Raw genomic sequence first — 14,026 nt, 5'->3', positions numbered from 1 at the left:
CCACTCTGGTGGGAGATGCTGGTAATGGGAGAGACACGCATATGTGGTGGCAGGAAGCATGTAAGAAATCTCTGTACCTTCTCCCCTGTTTTTCTATGAACCTAAAGCTGCTCTAAAAAATTGTCTTAAAAACATCATCAGGGGCACCTGGGTGGCTCAGTCAGTTAAACATCCGACTCATGGTTTCAGCTCAGATTATGATCTTGGGTTGTGAGCTCAAGCCCACAATGCGCTCTGCATTAGTTGTAGAGCTTGCTTAAGATTCTCTCTTTCACTCTCCCTCTGCCCCACTCCGGCTCTCTCTCTAAAAAGTAAATTAATAAAAATAAATTAATTAAATAAAATTTACATATATATAAATAATTGGTGGGCTAGAGGACAAAGTTGAGGAACTCTTTCAGAAAATAGAATTTTAAAAAAACAAGATGAAATTATATGATAAAACTAGAGGATTATTAAAATCATCTGGGAAGATTTCAAACAATATTAACATTAGAGGAGTTCATCAGTTAAGGTAGAATATCTGGACATGGGACCTAGGCATCAACATTTAAAACAAAAACACAGAAACTGTCATTTATGTGGTGCTGAAAAGTCTAATACTCAGTTAACCAATGTCCAGAAGGAGAGAGACGATGAGAAAAAGGCCAAGAGGAAATTATTAAATAAATATTTTAAAATATTTGAGAGGGGATCCCTGCGTGGCACAGAGGTTTAGCGCCTGCCTTTGGCCCAGGGCGCGATCCTGGAGACCCGGGATCGAATCCCGCGTCGGGCTCCCGTGCATGGAGCCTGCTTCTCCCTCTGCCTATGTCTCTGCCTCTCTCTCTCTCTCTCTCTCTCTCTCTCTCTGTGACTATCACAAATAAATTTTTAAAAAAAATTAAAAATAAAATAAATAAAATATTTGAGAACTGAAGAACGTGTTTCCAGGTTGAATGCTCCCAGCAAGATTCTGGACCAGCGCTGTTGAATAGAAATATAATGCAAGCTACAAGTAAGAGTCACATATGTAATTTAAAATTTTCTAGTAGCCACATTAAAAAAAAAAGTAACAGGGAAAGCTAATTTTAATAATATATTTTATTTATCCTAACATATCCAAAATATTATATTTCAGCCTATACTCAATATAAAATTGAGATGTTTTCCTTCTTTTTTTAATACTGAATCTTTGAAAGCTGGTGTTTATTCTGTACTAACAGCATACCTTTATTCAGTCCATCTAAATTTCTAATATTCAATATTCATGTGTAACACCTAGCTACTAAAATTAGACATCAGGAATCTAAACTCAAGAGAATGTTTAAAAAAAAATTAAAGTTCCATGCCCCAGGGTATATCATTAGTGAAATTTCCAAACTTCAGGAAGAAAGAGATGATCCTCAATTGTCCATAGAAGAGAAAAAATATAATCTACCTACAGAGGATCAAGAATCAGAATGACCATGTACATGTGGATGGCTACAATAGGAGAAGACAAATGCAGCAAGGTCTTCCAAAGAATTCAACCTATAATTCTATACACAGGAAGCAATGATTTTCAATATACAAGGTCTAAAATGTTTGCCTTTCATGTGACCTTTCTCAGGATGCTATTATAGCTTATACTCTAACAAAATTCAAAAGAAGAAGAAGAAGAAGAAGAAGAAGAAGAAGAAGAAGAAGAAGAATCATCCTAGGATCCAGGAAATGGGGTTCCAGGAAAGGAGAAAGGCAAGTAGAATTTTCAGGGTGATGGTGAAAGGAAGTCTCAGATGACAGCTGAATAAGAGGCCTGCAACAGAAGGAGACCAGTTTGCAGCAGAACGCATAGCTTCAAAGTACGCCTCCAAAGACATATGAGAAACTCATAGGTAATCTGATCTCCCCCTACTTTGAGAAGCTTTTTTAAAGTTTGGTAAGAGCATTTGAGATGATGTAATGATATTTTCATAAAAAGCTGCAAATTGATTGATTTTTTTTTTATCTGGGCCCACCTTGGCCAAAATAAATATATGAAAATCAATCACAAAGGTAAAGGAAGAAATAGTTTCATAAGCATTGAATAGTGGAAAATAAAACTGGCTAATCAGAAAAGGAGAATTATAGCAATGAAAAAAACATCAAAAGTGTTTCAGAGAAAAAAAAATCTTGAAAAACAAGAATTTTATATTCTAGCCATTTTGCCACGTAATATGAAAGGAATGAAAATTAGCAAACATATACTCTTCATTTAAAAAAGTATTTCCTGACACCAAACAATAGCCCTAAAGATGGCAAAGTTAACATTTAAAAAGACCAGAAATACCACATTCAGTAAAACTAAGTTAAAATCTAAATTTCTCTCAATACAGTTTAAGACATGTGTGGAATTTAAAAAGAATTTTCAGAAAACATATTATTTACATGCATTATCTAATGACTATTACCAGAATTTCAAAGCCTGGTGCAGTTTGAGAGATGAAGGTTCTGCTTATTCCATAGCATTCTGCTAACCATAAAGCTATGCTACTTTCATTTAACAAAAAAGAAGGAGAACGAGGAGAAAAAGAAGAATCTTCAAAGCAATTTGCAGAAAAAAATTACCCCTTATATGAATTTATCATTAAATAAAAACAAAATAAATAAGTGGAACATTTAAATAATAAAAAGCTACAAAATTGACACCTAAAAAACACAAGAAAAGCAGGAGGAAAATAAGGAAATAGAAAAAAAAAAGTGAAGCAGTGAATAAGAAAGAAGGAAATTACTAAATTATAAACATCTTTTTGTAAAAGCAACAATAACAAAATAAGTTCTCTTCAACTCTAAGGGAAAAGAAAAATTTTAAAAACACAGAATTTCACATGAGAAAGGGACTCAGGCGAGATTATAAAACTTATATGATGACATTATGTGAAAATAGGTTGATAAATGTGAATATCTTGATATATACCAATGTACAGAAAACTGACTCAGGAATAAGTAAATAAATAGGTCAATAGTGATAAAAGAAATTATAATATTTCAGAAATCTTTCCAGAAAATATCTAAATAGTGTGAAATTTTTATTCTTAACCTAATATGAAACAAATGATTTCATGATACACAGGCTGTTTTTGAGCATAGCAAATACTGCGAAACTAGTCCTAGTCTTCTTACATGAAGTTAGCAAACACTGACATAACAAACTAACAAAGTGGTTAGGACACTGTTCCTATGGAGCGGTCACTACTAAAGAGTACCTTAAAACAATATAACAAAATATAGCTAGCTATCCACTGAAATATGTTTCAGTCATAACCAATAATAGCTTATCTCTGGAATACATCTATGATCACCATCCAGCAATTGATTAATACATTCATCAGAATAATAAATTCAACTAGAAAAGTTAATGATAACCTGTAGATGACCAATGTATTCACTAATACTTTACGACCATTACTGAAAAATAATTAATTTGAAAACTAGGTATAAAAAGACTTCTTGAGAAAAAAGGCTATTAGCACATAACAAGAAAAAAATACAATTAAAATAAGGAAAACAGGCTTAGAGAATGAAGTTCACCAAATCCAAAAATTAATAATAATAATAAAATAAGCCAACACAAAAGCAAATAAGAATTAGTAGAGGAAGAGATGAAATTTAGCTATTAAATGTATGATTAAATTCCTAAACAACCAAAGATAATTAATTATAGAATTCTTAAATACAGAAATATTTCCACAAAGTGACTTCAAAGTAAGGGAAGTGTAAAATATTTTCCTATTTTTTGTAATAAAAATATAAAATCCCAGTATTTGAACCCATAAGCAGGGCCCATAAACCTGCTATTTTAGAAAATAATCAGTATCCTGTCCCCATAAACTCTATTTGATGATGTTTTACTGAAATTATGGCGTATGTCTCTTTATAACTTTAGCTTATGATATCACTATGTTTTCATTGTTTTTACATTTATTTTTTTCCCCTGAATCTTCCTGAGAATTTTATTGAAAAGTTAAGAGGAAGTATATCTTTTTCAATGTTGATGAAGATAGCTTCCATTATAGACATCTAGTGAGTGCTTTGATTACAAATTTGCAGATGACTCTAATGATTCATTTATAGTTTATAAAACCAACACAAGAATCTAGAAAAGAAATTTCAGTACTGACAGAGTAAATTAAAGATGAAAAATAGAGGGCAAACCTACACAGAAACCCAGGTTCTTAATGGAGGGCAATGTCACACTTTGTTCCTTCAGCTTCTCTTTTGCTTTAGCTCTGACCTGGGAACATGATAAGTAGCTCTTCTAAAGTAACTGTCCAGGGGACACCCGGGTGGCTCAGTGGTTGAGCAACTGCCTTCAGCTCAGGTCGTGATCCTGGGGTCGGGGGACCTAGTCCCACATCCAGCTTCCCACAGGGAGCCTATTTCTCCCTCTGCCTATGTCTCTGCCTCTCTCTGTATCTCTCATGAATAAATAAAGAAAATCTTAAAAAAAATAAAATAAAATAAAGTAACTGTCCAGCCCTTGTGTCCTACTTGACAGCTGGCAGAGGGGTGCCAGGCCATCTGCCAGGTGAGACGCCGAGCCACCATCAAACACCTCCAAGCAGAATAAAGAAGCAATATTCTTATTCTAACTTTAAACGGCTTGCATGTTTTTCCTCTGAAAATAGTTGGTTGCTATTATATTTACCCTTAGTTGCTTCAAAAATATATACTTAATTATTTAAGAAAATATCATGGAAACATTTATTATGCTGGTGAAAAATAAAAGAGATTTTTGGAGCCTTATTTTTAATTAGTCAACTTTTGGTTAATGAGGATGAAAGAAACTGTGACTATTATATTTGGAAGATGATTAAAAACAAAAGATTTCTCTATTTATCAATATTATGAAATAAAAATAGATTTAAATGCTTATTCAGTTGATCATGCTTTAGAAAGTATTTCTAAAAATTCAGAAGTGAAGATTGCTACATTATACATAAATGATTCATTTATAAGGTATTCCTTTGCATTGATTTAAAACAGTATTTTTAAACCCGTTGACATTTAACAAGCATCTAGTATTATTAACATTTGTAAAGATCAATGACTATTTGGTTTTATAACCTCATATACTATCCAAGGTCTACAGACAATTTCAAGCTTATAATTTTACTTCTCTACTACCACTGTCCAAACTGCATTTTAATCATTCTAAAAGAGTCTTGTGATTTTTTTCTTAGCTGAATTAAGGAAGTTTCATAAAGAGTACAATAAAGTTTTATCTTCAAAATGGAAAGAGAGCATGTATTTAAGGGAATTACTCTGAGTACTAGTATTTCATTACATTTTAATGATTTATACCACTCTAGATGTGGGGAAGATATGTAGAAACTTAACCAGACAGGCTAAGAATATCCTGCAATTCACAGTCACAAGAAACGACCAACAAAAATAAGCAAAAGATCAGCACAAATAACTGCACAGTTGATGGTTATTACTCCACTGACAGGATGGGGTTATTCTTTCTTTCTTTCTTTCTTTGGCCTCTGCTGTCCCAACCATTGTGCTTTTACTGCTGTAGAGCTGAGAAAGGTCTTGCCATTGTCTGAATCCTAGTCTTTCAAATTCCTTCTATTCACTATGGCTCTGAATTTTGCCTCCCTAATTAACATTCACGTCAGAAGCCTATGGTGCACTACAGGTTATCACAATTTGAAGTGAGAATAACAAGAAAAAAAAATTGGGAAAAGCTAGCATATACCATCAGAACAACTTATGATTTTCAAGAAAGGGCAATACTAAGGATGACTGGTTTGTTAGGATCAAAAACTACTGATGAGAGAATCTCTCTGTGCTCATCTGTTGTTCTCTTGACTAGAAAACAGACCCCATTTCAATATCACAAGACATTATTAAAAAGGCAGTTTCAGGGAAGCCTGCGTGGCTCAGTAGTTGAGCGTCTTCCTTCATGCTCAGGGCGTGATCCTGGGGTCCTGGGATGGAGTCTTGCATCAGGCTCACTGCACGGAGACTGCTTCTCCCTCTGCCTATGTCTCTGCTGCTCTTTCTGTGTGTCTCATGAATAAATAAATAAAATCAAAAAAAAAAAAAAAAGAAAAAGAAAAAGGCACTTCCACATGAACTTCCCGGATAGAAAATGAATAACTCTTATAATCTGGAAATTATGTTTTAAAGCACCAACAAAATCGTGTGGCAGGCCTGTAGAGCAAAGTTTTACCTTAATAACTTTTTAACACACTATGTTTATTACTTACCTGTAACTACCCCCGCTCCCCAGAATTTAAGTGCATTCTGGGGCATTCTATGATGTTTCCTTGCCTTTCTTTGATTTTGTTTTGTGAGATTATTAAACAAAGACATTCTTTTGAATGCGTGATTCTCACACACACACACAGATCCTTTAGTATACTACTGCAGGCACAATCACCGCATTCTTATTTGCAGCAAACCATGTTTACCTACTTTCAGAAGAATAACTAGAAAAGAATTTACATAATGTACCAAAAAATCTAAATCTTTATTGGCCATAATTATTGTCCCACGAAAAGTTTTTATTTTTACTTTATATCTAGAAAGTTTACTGGGGTTTGGGAACATGATTGAAATTGTAGCAAAACCTATAGAAATAGTAACTGGGCAGTATGTTGAAGTTAGCTTTTAAGGAAAGGATTAGAAGTTTGCTAATTGTGCTGTTCACCAATATTTCAGGAAAGATACTGATGTCAGAGCAATAAGAGCTTAAGAGAGGATTCCGGTTAGTGATTATCATTCATATTTTAGTAAATACTGATCTGCAATTTATTTCTATCACTTGACTGAATTATCAGTTTAGATTGGAGATTTTGGTTGTTTTTGTCTTTGTACTGGTATTTGTATTTTGGCCAATACATATTTTATTAGCTTAATTCCTAAGAGAAAGAACAAAGAGGAAAAGAAAAAAAAATTCAAGCTCAAATCAATCAAATGTGCTATTTCACTGTTCTTCCAGTAAAAGGTTTGATGGGAAAAGAGACTGTACCTATTAGTTAATCTCCTGCATTTCATTTCTGAATCTAATTTATTAGCTTCTTACATAAATAACCAAGGTTTGACTACACAAAAGTTATTGCCAACATCTCCATTTATAGATGAGTAAGTAGAACTATCTCCCTTCCCAACATCATTATCATGCTCTATGACAAGGCTAATGCCCCATACTTGGCTTTTAACTTGAAGTCCTCATCCACATTCCTAATCTTTTTGCCCCTTTATATTGCCCCTAACAAATCTCCTACTTGATTTTTCGAGGTTATCATCTCTTCCTCTTCCTCATAGGTACAATGTCTCTCAAATCAGACTCTACAAATCTCCCATTCCATAGCACCCACAAACAGATCATACCTCACTTGTTCAAAATGTTCCTTTACTCACTTTTTTTGTTAAACTGTCTTAAAATAACCCATCTGTCATTATTATTATTATTATTATTATTATTGATATCTGAATTGTGAATATGGGGTTTAAAGTGACTGAGGTATCTAAGAAACAAACCCCTGGTTTGAGTGAATAGAAAAGTATTGGAAACATAAACAGAGTTTGGAAATATAGTAGGAGGAGGTATGGTAAGGCCTGAAGTGAAGAAGGCTTAATGCATGTTGAGTTTGATACTAGACATGCACTCAGATCAAGGCTGAGCCTGAAATTTAGATTGTATAATTTTACATGGTTCTATCATGATGATGCCTTTGACAATGGGAGCAAAAATACTGCAGTTTTGTGTAGCTTGCTGTGGTTAACCAGAGATTCAGACTTCTTTATTCATTCTTCCATACCAAACTTAATACATTGATCATAATAAAACAAGCTTCAACAAAATTACAGTATTGACAATAATGTGGGCAATGAAAAAAAATAAAACAGCAAAATAAAAACTTAAGAATCTTTATTATGGTGGCATTTGTAGATTTAATAAAGAAGGATGAAGGGAGCACATGTGTGTATGTGAGAGGGAGATTATATGGATAAAAAAAGAGATGCTGGTCACTTATAAAATCTTTAAAGATAAAGACCCAAGGTTTTAAAAACTATGTCTTGGGATGCCTAGCTGGCTCAGTTGGTAGAGTATGTAATTTTTGATCTAGGTAGGGGTTCTGAGTTCGAGCCCCACATTGATTGTAGATATTACTTTAAAATCTTTTTAAAAATTATGCCTAATTTCACATTAAAACACAGCATTCTTTCTCTATGGTACCACCACCAATAGTCTTATGTTTATCCAGTTGATCTGAGGGTCCAAGAGAATATTAATAGTTATTTGAAATAAAATACATTGAACTATTAAAGCAAGAATGAGAGAGAGGAAAATGTAATACCAGCAGGATCCCAGAAGCAGAAAAAAAATATGGTGAGAAAAGGTTTGGTTGCCTTTGAACAAGCTAGTTGCAAGAGTTGGGTTAGAGGAGTCTGAGTTTGAATGAGGCACTCTCATCTCAGACGCTAACATTTAAGTAGTACTTGGGTGTGTGTATTTACTACATCTTTCTTAAATTATTTTGATCTTATTATCTCCACAATACATGTTTAAAACTGCTTAGAAATGGTGAAGGGGTTACTAAGAATGAAAATCTTTTTCTTTGTGAAGCTGCAGTGTCTGGGCTTCCAAGCCCGAATGCTAGCAACTTAAAGAACTATGTGCTTGACAGTTCTTCTGTAACAATGGAAAGAGAAGAATCGAGGGGAACATGTATTGCAGCGGCAGATTTGAAGCCCTAGAAATCTGCTTTTGTTGGTATTATAGAAGAAGCTGCAGAACCATTTAGGGGATGATTCGGTCACTTCATCTTTTGTACTGTGAAACCTTCCCATTGTCCTTGGAAGCTTGCTCCCAGATAAGCCTCCTGTATCTGTGAGCTGCAACAATAAAGCTTTACAAGCCTAAGCAAGTAAACTGGATACTGAACTATATAACCTTACAGGAAATGCCAGGAAAATCTAAAAAGTAAAAATATAAGACTAGGTTGCAGACGCAAGTACATTTTTTAAATTCATTGAGCAACCAGAAGGAAAGAATCTCCATAAGTGATTTTTTCCAAAAATAAAAAAATAAAAAAACAAATTCACAGTCATTTGTACACTAAAGCGCGACTAGCCATGAAGGGAAAGAACATGTACAGTGGCATTTAAGTGTTAGTAATCTTTTGATGGACAAAAATCAATTATTATGGAGGAGTAGCACAGTGGGAAACACTCCACATATTTAGACAGGCTTGAAAAATCTGCTGTAAACCAAGAACTCCAAGGGAAAACAGGCATTCCCTGTATGGACTTTAAATACTCTGTCACCTGATACTGCCCCTAGCTAGTGGAGCCGTAAGAGTAAGGACAACAGGACCAGATTATAAACTGAAAATACTGTACATACTATTCTTTAAAAGCACTCTATGAAAAATTAATTAATTAATTAGCTAATTAATTTTAAAAAGTAAAAAGGGCACTCTCTGTCTTGTTCAGAATATTTTGTTATTATTTTTGGCAATTAGGAATTTATATTTTAACAGTTGCTATGAAATAAATAATGTCCTTATAAATGAAAAGATATTCCAAGATTAAATTTTTAGTTCCATTAATAACAACAAACAGAAAAAGCAAGAGAACTTTAATAGCAACTGAACTTGAAATTTGAAGATCAGAGAGATAATAAGAAGTATATTAAGAAGAGGGTGGGGATCCCTGGGTGGCTCAGTGGTTTAGCACCTGCCTTCAGCTCAGGGCGTGATCCTGGAGATGGGGGAATGAGTCCCACATCAGGTTCCCTGCATGGAGCCTGCTTCTCCCTCTGCCTGTGTCTCTGCCTCTCTCTCTGTCTCTCTTTCTCTCTCTCTCTCATGAATAAATAAATAAAATCTTTAAAAAAAAAAAAAAAAGAAGAAGAAGAGGGCATGAGTAGACCAAAGCTTTAGGTCCAGACTTGCAGGTGAAGTTATGTAAATTTCCAAATTATATAATAAGTCTCATTCAAAATTTAAAAAAAAATGAGATTCTTTAAAATGTCCGAAGTTTTCTAAAATGAATTATTCCATGATATAACTATATGCTGCACCCATACACTATATTGGGCATAGATTGTGTTGCTGAAGAGGAGTAAAATATATTTATGAATAAGATGCTTAATCTCAATACTGAAAAGAAAAAAATAAGACGAACTCCAATACTATTTTGATTGTCCAGAAAAATCAGAGATTATTGTTTAAAGGGGCTGAAAGAAAACTCAGTGCTACACTGAAAGAGAAAAGAAATGAGAAGCCCAAAATATCCAACCAAGCGTTGTCTAATCTTGGCCTCTACAGAGGGGAATGTCTAGATGTTTGGGAACACACCCATAACAGCAATCAGTGCTCTAGCATATGTGGGATTTCTGGATAAGAAGTGTTGCTTTAGGGGGACAATTCTCAATCAAGATGTTATTTTGGTCATAAACTATAGTTGCTAGATTTTTCCATAGTTGACCCATGGAGTTTTCATTTCATAGTATTGGTTGTTCAAGTTGGCTAACCATATGGGTTGAAATCCCACTACTCTACTTTTTTAGCTGTGTGCCCATGAGTAGTCTATTTAGGCAATCTGGACACTAGGCTTATCAATTGTAATAGTATTGATAATATCTATCTTAAAAGGTTATTATGACAATTAAGTGAGTAAATATATGAGCGTACTTTGAACAGGATCTAGCACATAGCAGACAATCAATAAATGCCTGGGTTTTGTTTTGTTTTGTAATTGACTATGTAATCTTATTCTATAAAGCAAGAAACAGACCAAGGCACCAGCTCCAGCCATCCTGGTCTTCTTTCCATTTTGCAAATTTTCCAGTCTTTCATATGTTGGGGCCTTTGCAAATGTTGCTCTCTCCACCAAGAATACTCTTCTTCTCTTTCTTTACCTTGCAAATTTATTCTCAAGCTTCAGATATCTGCTGTTTATTCTTCTACGGGAGGCCTACCTGACCTGTCCTTTCACTCCTGACTCCAGGTATAACTCAGGATTATCCTATAAAAGGCATTAACGTGTTTTTTTCTTATATCTTAATCATAAGGCTGGGGTGTGTGCGTGTGTGTAAATGTGTGTGTAATCCTCCCTATGAATCTTTACTAATTTCTAAGCTCCCTGAAGGAAGATACCGTGTCTGTTTTGTTCATCAAACAAAGCTTTTAGCACATCATCATCATTCAGTACACATTTGTTAAATAAAAGAATAAATAAAAATAAATTCAAGAGAAATAGAACTGATTATGATTTACCACATCAAAAAGCCAAATCCTAGAATACATCACTGTTTCTTTTCTTAAGACATATAATAAACGTATTGAAGAAGCATATGTGAACTTCTCTTTGATATCTCCACAACTTCTCTTTGTGGAGGTATCAAAGTCATAATCACAACACAGTCATAATCTCCACTGAGATTTCTCCAATTGAGAAAAGGACAACCAAACATAAATAAATTGATCAGAACCTCCTTAAAATATAAATTAAATATCAGTAAATTACACCAAGCATAAGGCTTACTAAATAAGGTAACTAATCTCTTCAAATCTGTTCTTTTCCCAATTGTGGATATTTTGCGATCAGAGTATTCAGAACAGGAATTCTTTCACTAAGTGATATAAAAACAAAGTGACTTTCCTTTTAATAAATACCAGAATCATTTATAGACCAATAAAGGGACACACTCTAAAATATAAAAAATTAAAGAATAAATAAATAAAATAAAATATAAATAACTTCTCTTTTAAGATGTAAGCTTAGTGTATGCTTCACAGTTAATCTTACATCTTAGTTACACAGAGTAATTATCTAAGCAGTTGTTCTCAATCATTCTTATAGATCAGAATTACCTGTGGAATTTTTTAAAGAATGAAGCTTTCCAAAGTCCAAAGCTCAGAAATATTGTTTCAAAAGGTATGAAATGAAACGTGTTTTTGAGTACAAGTACTTTTTTAAAAAAGCTTTATGCCTGATTTCAATATGAAACTAAGGTTGAATACCACTTGTTTATCAATAGATACAAAATTGTTTATGATTGAGAAAAATATCTCAATGCTTTTTATAAAAAAAAAAAACCCTGAGTAATTAAGATTGAGAAATTATATGGATAGTCTTAATCACCTGCTTTGTTTGGATAAGAAGTTTGCAATAACCTTCACAGATGAAAAATATTTAAATATAATCACTCAAAAGTTGCTTACTTCTTCTAATTTTCCATTTAATTAAATGTTGCTTATCTAATGTAATTTGACAAATATTTGAGTACTTGCTGTGCCTAGGGCACTTTTCTCTGACATTGAAATATCAAAAAGTGTAAAATTTGATCATTGGCCTTGTATAGATTCAGGTCAAATGAAAATACAGATATATACAAATTTCTAAGATAAAAATAGTGCATACTAAGTGCCATGATAGAGTATTGTGTATATAAAGTGCACAATCCCCCATCTCACACACATCCTGCAACATACACACAACTTAATGAAGAGATCAGAGAGTTTCGAGTTTCGTGGAGTGGTTGTCATTTGAGATGGGTCTGGAAGGATGAATAGGATTCTTACAGGGAGATGTAAAGAACTGAGCAAAGTTTTGGTACCATAAGATAAATGATGTTTCTGATATTTGGCTGGATCAAGGAGGACACAGAAAGAAGTGCCAAGTGCTAAAGACTACAGATGCTCCTCATATTGCACTTGTTATGAGCATTGTGGAGACACATATGATGTAAAAATATGAGACATAGTCAGATTCTCTTCCTCAGAGAAATGTTCAGTGATGTTTAGAGAAATACTGCACACATGAAATAAGTAAAGAATAGTGTAATATTAATTCCAAATAACATAAAGTACTGACAAATACAAAAATATCTCAGAAATGGAGGGAAACATATTACAGACAAAAGGAACAGGGCTAACACAGTCATGGGAGTAGGTTAATGGGAAGAGAATAATAGGAAATGAGGATGGGAAGACGGGAGAAGGCAAGATTACAGAAGGTCTTGAACATCAGGGTCATAATTTGGAGAATTTTTAATGGTCAATAGGGGTTCACTGAAGATTTATGAGGAGGGAAACAGGAAAATGACAGACCATTACATTGAAGATGGGGTATATTGCAGAGGGAGAAGGCTGTCAGCAGTAAGGATGGCTATACGCTTATTGCAATAGTCCTAGCAGGAGGAAATGAGATCCAGTATATACAAGCAGAAAAAAGATGCATTAGTTTCTTGTGAGAGTATTTCATTTGAAGAACAAGACCAGTAAATTGGTGGGTATGAGAGTACCTTTGAAAAAGTAGGGAGATATGAAGAGAACTTGGGAAGTTTGAATATGATGAATAGGGAGCAAGTACACACTGAGATTCTCAGCTAGGGGGTGATTAAAAAACTCATGAACTTCCATCACTGTCATTTCATGATTACCAGCTTGGCTTCATTATCAAGAGTCTTTAACCCAAGCTATTTTATTTTGACATTCCTAGAGATCTGACATCCCTTGTTGTTAATAAAAGGACAAGATTATGAATTCCTCCCGGCTTGATTTGCCACCATAAATCAAATTTAGAAATTATACAAATGCTAAAAGTATGTGGTGGTTTGTTCTGAACATTAATCTCACATTCTTATTGACTACCTGGGAAGACATAGGAACTAGCATTGATAAGCTTATTCTGTAAGTAGAAAGTACTGACTTAATATACGAGCTCTTTGACTATTCTAAAATTACAATCCTCATTTTAAATGGCATAGTGGGAAAAGTAAATATTAGTATGTGATTTAATTAAAATATATAATTATAAGAGGTGTAAAAATATCCAGTGCATCAGTTGCTTTGAAAATTTTTCTGGCTTATAAAAACACTGTCATTTAATTTTATTAGAGAGATAAATAAACTAAAAGTGATTTACCACAATGAAAACAATTGAAAGCAAGGTTAAAATATAACTATAATAGAAAAAAATCCTGAAAAATAAATGTCATGCCCTCTAAAATATATTTGCAGGAAATGAAAGCAGAAGTAAAGTTCACATGCAGTCCCTC

The 14,026-nt window shown here is 33.7% G+C and overlaps 1 protein-coding gene across 1 annotated transcript in view; it reads right to left on the bottom strand.

Moving 5' to 3' along the window:
* Positions 1-14,026, bottom strand: part of GRIK2 (glutamate ionotropic receptor kainate type subunit 2) — a 633,334-nt gene that overhangs the window by 214,291 nt on the left and 405,017 nt on the right. The window lies entirely within an intron of this gene.

Source organism: Nyctereutes procyonoides, unplaced genomic scaffold, assembly GCF_905146905.1.
Source record: "Nyctereutes procyonoides isolate TBG_1078 unplaced genomic scaffold, NYPRO_anot_genome, whole genome shotgun sequence".
Classification (NCBI taxonomy): Eukaryota; Metazoa; Chordata; class Mammalia; order Carnivora; family Canidae; genus Nyctereutes; species Nyctereutes procyonoides.
Note: the sequence above shows the minus strand (reverse complement) of the source record. Positions and strands in the feature narration are given on the sequence as shown.